The sequence below is a fragment of the Lynx canadensis genome, chromosome B4 (genome assembly GCF_007474595.2).
Source record: "Lynx canadensis isolate LIC74 chromosome B4, mLynCan4.pri.v2, whole genome shotgun sequence".
In the NCBI taxonomy this organism is placed as follows: Eukaryota; Metazoa; Chordata; class Mammalia; order Carnivora; family Felidae; genus Lynx; species Lynx canadensis.
The window spans coordinates 88,166,157-88,175,873 of record NC_044309.1 but is presented as its reverse complement, the minus strand read 5'-3'; positions in this window follow the sequence as shown (position 1 = coordinate 88,175,873).

Sequence of the window (9,717 nt, the reverse complement as noted above, 5' to 3'; positions counted from 1 at the left end):
ATATAGATCCAACATGATATCAGTAATAATTCAGCAGTCTTCTTTAAAACAGAATTTAGTGACTGACTATAAACTTTATATGGAAAAGCAAAGGACTTAGAATAGCTAAAAATACTACAAATGAAGAATAATGTTGGAAAATTCACACTATCTGATTTGAGGGTCTCTATAAAACTATAACAATACTCGAGACAATATGGTATGGACATAACAATGGACAAATACATTAAAGGAACAGAATAAAGAGTTCAGCATAACCCACCTTACATCGCCAATTGATTTTCAACAAAGGCCATATGGAAAAAACTGAATCTCAATACATTCTCATTCAGTACACAAATATAATAAGGGATGGAAAATAGACCCCATATACTATATAAAGCTAAAAATCTTGTGTTATAAAACATAACAAATATTTCTTATATGGACAAAATGTCTGAATTGTAAAAGAAAAAAAAATGGGAAAAAAACAATTTCTCAAAATTAAAAAGTGTCTGCTCTTCAGAAGACAACATAAGGAAAATGAAAAGCCACTCAATAGACTAGAAGTAAATATTTGCAATATATCTACCAAGGTCTTGTATTCGGAATGTCTAAACTCTTTCTACAACTCTATAATAACAAAAGTAGCAATCCAATAAAGAGAACACGGGCAAAAGATTTGAACAGACCTTTCACCAAAGCAATACATTCAAAAGTCAAACAATTACATCAAAAGGGGCTTAACATAATTAGACATCAAAGAAATTAAAATTAAAATGAAGATAAAATCCTAGCCCTTCACTCTGATAAAAATTACAAAGACCAATAACCCCAAGTGTTGACAAATATGTTGGGTTTTTTTTAATTTTTTTAACGTTTATTTATTTTTGAGACAGAGAGAGACAGAACATGAATGGGGGAGGGTCAGAGAGAGGGAGACACAGAATCTGAAACAGGCTCCAGGCTCCGAGCTGTCAGCACAGAGCCTGATGCAGGGCTTGAACTCACAGACTGCAAGATCATGACCTGAGCCAAAGTCGGCCGCTTAACCGACTGAGCCACCCAGGCGCCCCAGACAAATATGTTAAGTCTAATACATTAATCGTGGAAATGTTGAATGGTACAATCACTTTGGAAGACATTTTGGCAGTTTCTTATAATGTTAAACATGTACTTACTAAATGATGTAGCAATTCCATCTCTAGGTATTTACTCAAGAAAAATGGCATATATGTTCATAAAAAATTCTACATACAAATGTTTAGCTTTATTCAAAACAGCCAAATACTTGAAACAACCTAGATATTCATCAGATGAACTACAGTGTACTCACATAGAATACCATTCAGCAATAAAAGGAAACATGTTACACACGTGCACAGTAATATCTGTAAATCTCACATTCTGCTAAGTAAAAGAAGCAAGACACAGAAGGGTACATACTTTATGTCCATTCATATCAATCTGTTAGAAGACAAATCTACAGTGATTAAAAGCAGATTTCTGAGGAACTCCTCCCACGGGAGTGGTTGCAGAGGGAATTAGAGGTGGGGACTGAATGGAAAAGGACACAAGGGGTAATGGGAATGTTTTATATTTTGGGGTAATGGGTGTTCTTTGTACTTTGATCATGGTGGTAGTTATAGGCGTGTATGTACTTGTTGGACTTCATTGAACTATAGACTGAAAAGGTCTGCATTTTTCTGTACATACATTAGACTGCAAAAAAGTGATACAAGAGATACCATACATGTATTCAAAGGCTAAAATTCAGAAGACTGACAACAGCCAGTTTTGGTGAGGCTGTAATGTGCAGCAACTCTTAATGGAGAGAATACATGGCTGGTGGGAGCGTAAAATGACACAAGCACTTTAGAAACTTGTCAGTTTCTTATAAAGTTAAACATATTTCTATCCTATTACCCAGGAATTCCACTCCTAAGTATTCTCTCAAGAGAAATAAGAACATATGACCACAGAAAGACTTGCACATGAATATCTGTAGCAGCTTTAAACATAATAGCAACAAACTGAAACAACCCAAATGTCATTCAACATGTGAAGGAGTAAATACCTGTGGTATATCCATACAAAGGAATACTAGGCAGTGATATAAAGGAACTGATAAAGGTAATAACATAAATAACTTTCCACTTGGCACAAAAGAAACCTTACCCACAAAAATTACCTACTATATTTTTCCACTTAATATAAAGTTCAAGAATAAGCACTACTGACTCTATGGTGCTGAAAGTCAAAACAATAGTTACCTTTGTGGTGAGGATTCACTGGCAGAGGCAAAAGAGAATCTTCTGAGGTGAGAGTAACATTCTCTATCTTGATAGGGGTTTAAGATCTGTCCATTTTACCATAAGCAAATTATACTTTAATTTAAAAAAGACTCTCTCTCTCTGAAAAATAAATAAACATTAAAAAAGGGGAGCGGCACCTGGGTGGCTCAGCCGGTTAAACATCCGACTTCGGCTCAGGTCATGATCTCACAGTTCGTGGGTTCAAGCCCCATGTCAGGATCTGTGCTGAACAGCTTAGAGCCTGGAGCCTGCTTTGTATTCTGTCTCCAATTCTTTCTGCCCCTCCCTAGCTCATACTCTGTCTGTCCTCGCTCTCAAAAATAAATAAACATTAATAAAAAACATTTTTTAAATAAAAAAGAAAGCAAAAATAAAGACTCAGCCATGAGACTTTCTGATCCTGTTCAGTCTCTTCCATCGTCCAATCTTAAGGCAGCACATAAAAAAAATACCTAAAAAAGGAAAAGGTATATGTTTTGGTTGGGAATCCTTAATAGAATATAAATATCACCTCTTATACAAATAATATTAAATTGAATACATTTTCAATTAAAATCTCACAGGGTTTTGTTATGGTAATTTCATTTTGATTTGGAAATAAACAAAATGGATTTAAGCTTTATATAGAAGGATAATGCTCCCCAAAAGTAAAATAGAAAAAGAGAACAAGAGGATATTCTTTAAGATACATCAGAACATTTCATAAAATCATTATAATCAAAACAATGCAAGAGCACAGAAACTCACAGGTAGGTCAGTGGCACCAGCCAGACCTCTACCATTCTCCCTGGTAGTAGGGGGTGGCCATCCTTCTGAATTCTGGCTTATGAGATTCACATGGAAATGTTGCCTGCCACCTCCAAGCTTGACCCATAAAACTCTTACATGCTTGATTTTCCAGGTACTTTACCCAAACTTGCGGGTTTTACTAGAAAAGTGATAACTACCCAGGCAGGCTTCAAAGCCTCATCTTGAAGATGAAAAGAGCACAAGATGGACGGAGTATGGGTCCCTGAATCACTGGTTGGAAGAGGCAACCTAGGAGAGCTCCCACCCAGAAACACTCATATCGGGCAGTTTCCCACTCCTTAAAGAAATAATCTTTCATTTATTTTTTTATGCTTTTTTTTCTAATTTTTATTTTTGAGAGAGAGAGAGAGAGAGAGAGAGAGAGCGAGCGAGCATGATTGGGAAGGGGCAGAGAGAGAGGGAGACACAGAATCCGAAGCAGACTCCAGGCCCTGAGCTGTCAGCACAGAGCCCGACACGGGGCTCAAACCCACGAACCAAATCGTGAGATCATGACCTGAGCCGAAGTCAGATGCTTAACCGATTGAGCCACCCAGGAGCCCCAATAATCTTTTATAATGTCAAACCACCGAGACTGGGGACGGGGTGTAAGATTTATGTGTTACAGCAATTAATGATAAAGATACAAATTCAAGTCAGAATAAAGGGCAGATGATATAATTAATTTTGGCCATATAATTTCCAGCCATTAAGGAGAAATAATGTTAGACCCTTATATCATACATAGTAATAAATTACAGGTAGATTAAGAGTCGCTTTCCCAAAAATACAATAAGTCATCTAAGAACTCTTGGTGGATACATATGCAAGCAAATAGTTATCTTTTAACCAAGACTGGAAACTCTGAAGCTATCTCAAATGTAGCTGTTTCAAAATCAATATCCACGTATGTAAAACTGTAATGTTACAAGGACTGGAGACTGAGTTACACAAGGCCGTGCAACTTCCTCCTCTTTGCCTCCTCTTTGTCCAGATCACTCTCTCTGGAGGAAGTCAGTTTCCTCACTGTGAGTGGCCCTGTAGAGAGAGAGGCCTGCCTGGTGAGGAAGTGAAGCCTCTGCCCACAGCCAGTCCATACATATGGATGTGAGCAGGTGACACTCTTCTTTACTCACTTTACATGTATTAGTTCATTTAATTCTCATTCTCTTTGAGGTAGGTCTTATTATCTTCATTTTATAGATGAGAAGGCTAGGTCACAGAAAATGTATTAAACTTCCCTAAGGTCACACCACACAGGGACGGTGCTGGGATGAGAAATGAGGATACTGCCTCTGAAATTCAGGCTCTTAATTACATGTATTGCCAAGTTGGAGCATAGGGCTGGAGGGCTGGAGGGCAGAGGGAGGGGAAAAAAATGACTGAATGAGGAAAACAGTATCACAATAGCATCACACTTATACATCTGTAAAATTAGGTGATTATAAAGCCATTTGGACAATAAAAAGTAAATGAAATACTACAGGAGAGTATACTGGAATTTTTCAACTGGCTTATCTTATATAAAGAGAAAATTGTCTTAATTATAACTAATTCACTGTAGTTCCTATTTTTGTTAACATTTCATTCACTCAACAAACATTTAGTGAGCATATACTATAGGGCAGGCAGTATACTAGATGTAGCAAGAAACAACAACAAAGATATGGCCTCAATCTACTCAAGGCATCAACAGTAGTAAGAGATGGGGATCCTCTTTCATCATCAACCTTCCTCAGTTCTTCCTAGTAAACCTTTTCACACAGCTAGGTTAAAATAGTGGAGGTAGAACTAGCATTACCCGCATAGGCTCAAGTGACCCTAAAATCTCAACCAAAAGGGAATCAAAACAAGAAGCAAATAATATTTGACTTGTAAGTCTTTTCAAGATTTCTGAGGTTCAGTATGTGATCACAGCTTTGGCCAGAGCAGAAAAAAGAAGTCGTATATATCCTTTGATCCAGGATTAAAGTTAAGTGGTTTGGATTTATACACAGAAACCGAATCCATAAATGCACAAATCCATGCTGATTCCCTTTGGAGGGAGGCCTTCTGTAGTGTCATTTGTCAGGGTCCACGCAGAGACTGGTCAGAGACCCTTTTCAGGATCACTTTTCAAACTACTTTATACACTGAAGCCAACCGTACTAACAAAGTATTTGTCCAAAGAGTGTCTCAGAATGCTAACTGCTGATTTTGCAAAAATCCTCTCACAATCGGGACCCCTTTGTGGAAGTCAAAATATGCCAAGTAGGGGAGCATTTGGTTACTAGAGACTCACTGGAACCAACTGTGTTGCTGTTCATTCCTATTTCATAAACTGCCTTAAAAATAGCATGGAATAAACATCTTAGGGATTTTTTTTCTATGAAAGTACATTAAGGCAAAATAAGGTCATGAAGCACCTCCCTGCAGAACAGGCAGGAGAGAAACAAAAGACTGAGAGGCCTCCTGGGGCAGGGCATTTTCTCTCTTCAATTTTGCGATTCTGGAGAATCTTGCAAAAGAACCAACAAAAGAAAGAAGGCAGGGGACTTACCTCTGAAGCAGCACCTAGTGCCCTGACCAGCCTGCAGTGCTCATGAATGAACAACTCTCCGAGGGCATCTCCTACCACTCACCCTCTTTCTCCTTAAATCCACCTGCACTGGTTTCTTCTTGCCTTTCCTCCTCCTATGTCAGGGTCTTCGTACTTGCAGACTTCTCCTCCAGGAATCTGTCCCCAGTTTTCCCACAGGGCTTCACTCCTATTTCACGTGTTAGAGATTCCTTCCCTGGCTACCTTACCCAAAGGCACCCTACCCTCTGGGCTCGCCAGATTCTTTCCCTTTTCCTTGTTCTGCTTCCTGTGGCAAGTGCCACACTCTGATATTCTCCCCTTCAGTCATTTTCCTCAAAAATCCACCAAAGCCTCTAGCATAGATTCAGAAATCTTCCTTTTTAGAAGATTATTAATTTTTTTTTTTTTGAGAGAGAGAGAGAGAGAGAGAGAGTGCAAACGGGGGAGGGCAGAGAGGGAGACAGAATCCAAAGCAGGCTCCAGGCTCTGAGCTATCAGCACAGAGCCTGACACGGGGCTTGAACCCACCAACCATGAGATCATGACCTGAGCCGAAGTCAGATGCTAAACCAACTGAGTCGCCCAGGCGCCCCACCTTTTTAGGGATTGTTGGGCAGCCAAATCATGCTACGGATTTCCATTTGAAAACCACAACGTCAACAACAACTCTTTGCCCCAGATGCTTTTATGCCCTGCCCAGTCTGGGTCAAGGAGTAAAAGCCAGAAGAAAAGGTGAGAGAGAGCCACTCATTAAATCAACAGTGCACGGTTTTCCTTCCACGATGCCTCTAGTTCACTCATGCTGTGGACAAGCCACCTAGACACTTCATTACTTCAGTCTCCTCTGGGGGACTCACATGGCCATTAGGAAGATTAATGACATCGTGTGTCTATAATGCCCACAGGTGCCACATAAGTTTGTTAAAAGCATAATTAAAATATTTCCTTCTTTCCTTGCTTTTCTTTTTGTTCCTAACACAGGGCCCAGGATTTCATGTCCTTCCTCCCACAAATTACAGAGTCACTACCATTGCATAACTGCGCTTTAAATGGGCCTTTGAGGTCCGTGTCTATCCTGTAAAAGCCCTGCTCTCCCCCTCCTGGCACGGAGTCTGATGACTGAGACGCTGGGTTGGTAAACACAGTGATGATAATGGCTCTGACAGCCTTATTCCTTTAGGTGCCGTTACTGTAGGAATCCTCAGGCACCCAGGCCACATCGTGGAGGCTGATTGGATTCGAACCATTAAAACTGCAATTATCCAACCAGTCCTGATGACTTGGCCCCTCTCATTATTTTTATCATTTGGGGGAATCATCCAAGTCTTTTACAAAATATTTTAAGTATAACTGCTGATGCACACGCCTGCACAGATTTTTCTCTCTCCGTGCTCTCTGCCACCGCCACGTCCCTGTGCTTACTTATCAACACAAGGAGGGTTATGTGCCAAAGGTTTACAGTTTTCCAAAAGCTCTGCTAACCTCTGTGTCACTCCTCATGGCAGCTACATACAGACAAGGCAACCGCCTCCCACAAGGGGGACACCCAGTGAAAACACAGACATAACTTGTGCCACCAGTGAGCTGTGGGGGAAGTTGATACATTTGAGCGCTGAAGCCTGATGTTTCCTGGACAGTTTGCACAGTAGCAGCAACAAGCATATCCCCGTCCTCCAGAAGGAAAAGGGTGGAGTTGTTGGTCTGCTGTTAGGTCCTAGAATCCGGTGTCCAGGATGTTGACAACCTACTCTGGTCTTCAGCACGTCCGCTTTGGGATCTCGGTTTCTCAAACGTGTCGAGCACCTTCCTGATTTAGGGCCGTCATAGGGCCGTCAAATACATTTATTCTGTCTACCTGGAACTCTATTCTCTCCAGTCTTTGAAAACTGAATTCCTGATCATCCTTTGGTGTACCTGACATGCCACTTTCTTGCGGAAGTCTCCCTGATCATCTAGATTAGATCAATGTATTAGTTAGGAAGCACTGGCCACAAGCAACAGAATACCAACTAAAAATTCCTTTTGCGGGGAGACGCTTGGGTGGTTCAGTCGGTTGAGCATTCAACTTTTTATCTTGGCTCAAGTCATGATCTCATGGTTCATGAATTTGAGCCCACATTGGGGTCCGTACTGCTTGGGATTCTCTCTCCTTCTCTCTGCCACTCCCCCATTCTCTCTCTCTCTCTCTCTCTCCCTCCCTCTCAAAATAAATAAGCGTTTTTAAAAAAGAAACATACCTTCATATAAAAAGATTTCCCCTCTGGGGTGCCTAGATGATTCAGTCGGTTAAATGCCCAACTTCGGCTCATGTCATGATCTTGCAGTTTGTGAGTTTGAGCCCTGCGTCTGGCTATGTATGTGCTGATAGCTCAGAGCCTGGAGCCTGTTTCGATTCTGCATCTCCCTCTCTCTCTGCCCCCCCCCCCACTCAAACTCTCTCTCTCTCTCTCAAAAATAAAATAAAACGTTAAAAAATTTATTTTATTTAATTTTTATTTTTTATTTTTTAAAATTTACATCCAAAGTAGTTAGCATATAGTGCAACAATGATTTCAGTAGATTCCTTAGTGCCCCTTACCCATTTAGCCCATCCCCCCTCCCACAACCCCTCCAGTAACCCTCAGTTTGTTCTCCATATTTATGAGTCTCTTCTGTTTTGTCCCTCTCCCTGTTTTTATATTATTTTTGTTTCCCTTCCCTTATGTTCATCTGTTTTGTCTCTTAAAGTCCTCATATGAGTGAAGTCATATGATTTTTGTCTTTCTCTGACTAATTTCACTTAGCTTAATACCCTCCAGTTCCATCCACGTCATTGCAAATGGCAAGATTTCATTCTTTTGGACTTCCTAGTAATACTCCATTGTATATATACCACATCTTCTTTATCCATTCATCCATCTATGGACATGTGGGCTCTTTCCATACTTTGGCTATTGTCGATAGTGCTGCTATAAACATGGGGGTTCATGTGTCCCTTCGAAACAGCACACCTGTATCCTGTGGATAAATACCTAGTAGTGCAGTTGCTGGGTCATAGGGTAGTTCTGTTTTTAGCTTTTTGAGGAACCTCCATACTGTTTTCCAGAGTGGCTGCACCAGCTTGCATTCCCATAAAATTTTTTTTTAAAAAAGGCTTTCCCTCTGTTTAAAAACTTCTAACTGTAGAGAGTCCTTGAAAAATTAAGTTCTTACTTTGGCATTCAAACCAACTACAATATTGCCCCAACTCATCTGAATGTGCTTACTTCATACCAGACAGATCTGTTTTTGATCCTGCTGCCTGGATATTTGAACTTCCCCCCATTTACTGCTCCCCAGGTTCTCCACAAAATTTCCATTGACTCTCTGTACCTACCTACTGTAAACTCTACTTCTTCAGTGCCTCCCTTTTACCTTTTCTATTCTACCTAGAAGACTTGACATACATGTCCATTTTAAAAAATAAATAGGTTGGACTACTTCGTGTCTTTTCCCAGGGTTTGAATTAGGTAACCCCCTATGTATCTACTTATGAAAGTATTTTCTTTCTTCTCAGTATCTACAGTTCTGCATTAACCTTTGAAAAGAACCTTTTATTCTTTCTGCTGTCTGTGCAAAAAAAAAAAAAAAAAAAAAAAGCCCAACCAAACAAACAAAACTCTATATTGTGAACTTCCAAGCCTCACCCCTGAAAGTATGACTCTCACAAGGAATTCTTTGGCTTCAACCTGCTTGGGAACTAATAAACTCTTCAAATTTGAAAAGGAACAATTTCTTTCCACAGCAAACAAACAACAACAAACGAAAAAACCTTTTAATCCACTGAGAGAAACCAAGCATTATTTTAAATTTCTAAGCATGAAAGCTATTATTTCATTTTTTTTCCAAATCCTGAATTTTACTTCATGCCACCATGTTTACAAAAGGACTCCTAAACTCCTAATTTATATTTTTAAGTATATTTATTTATTATTGAGAGACAGACAGACAGAGCACACACAAGCTGGGGAAAGGCAGAGAGGGAGGGAGATACAGAATCCAAAGCAGGCTCCAGGCTCTGAGCTGTCAGCAGAGCCCAATGGGAGGCTCAAACCC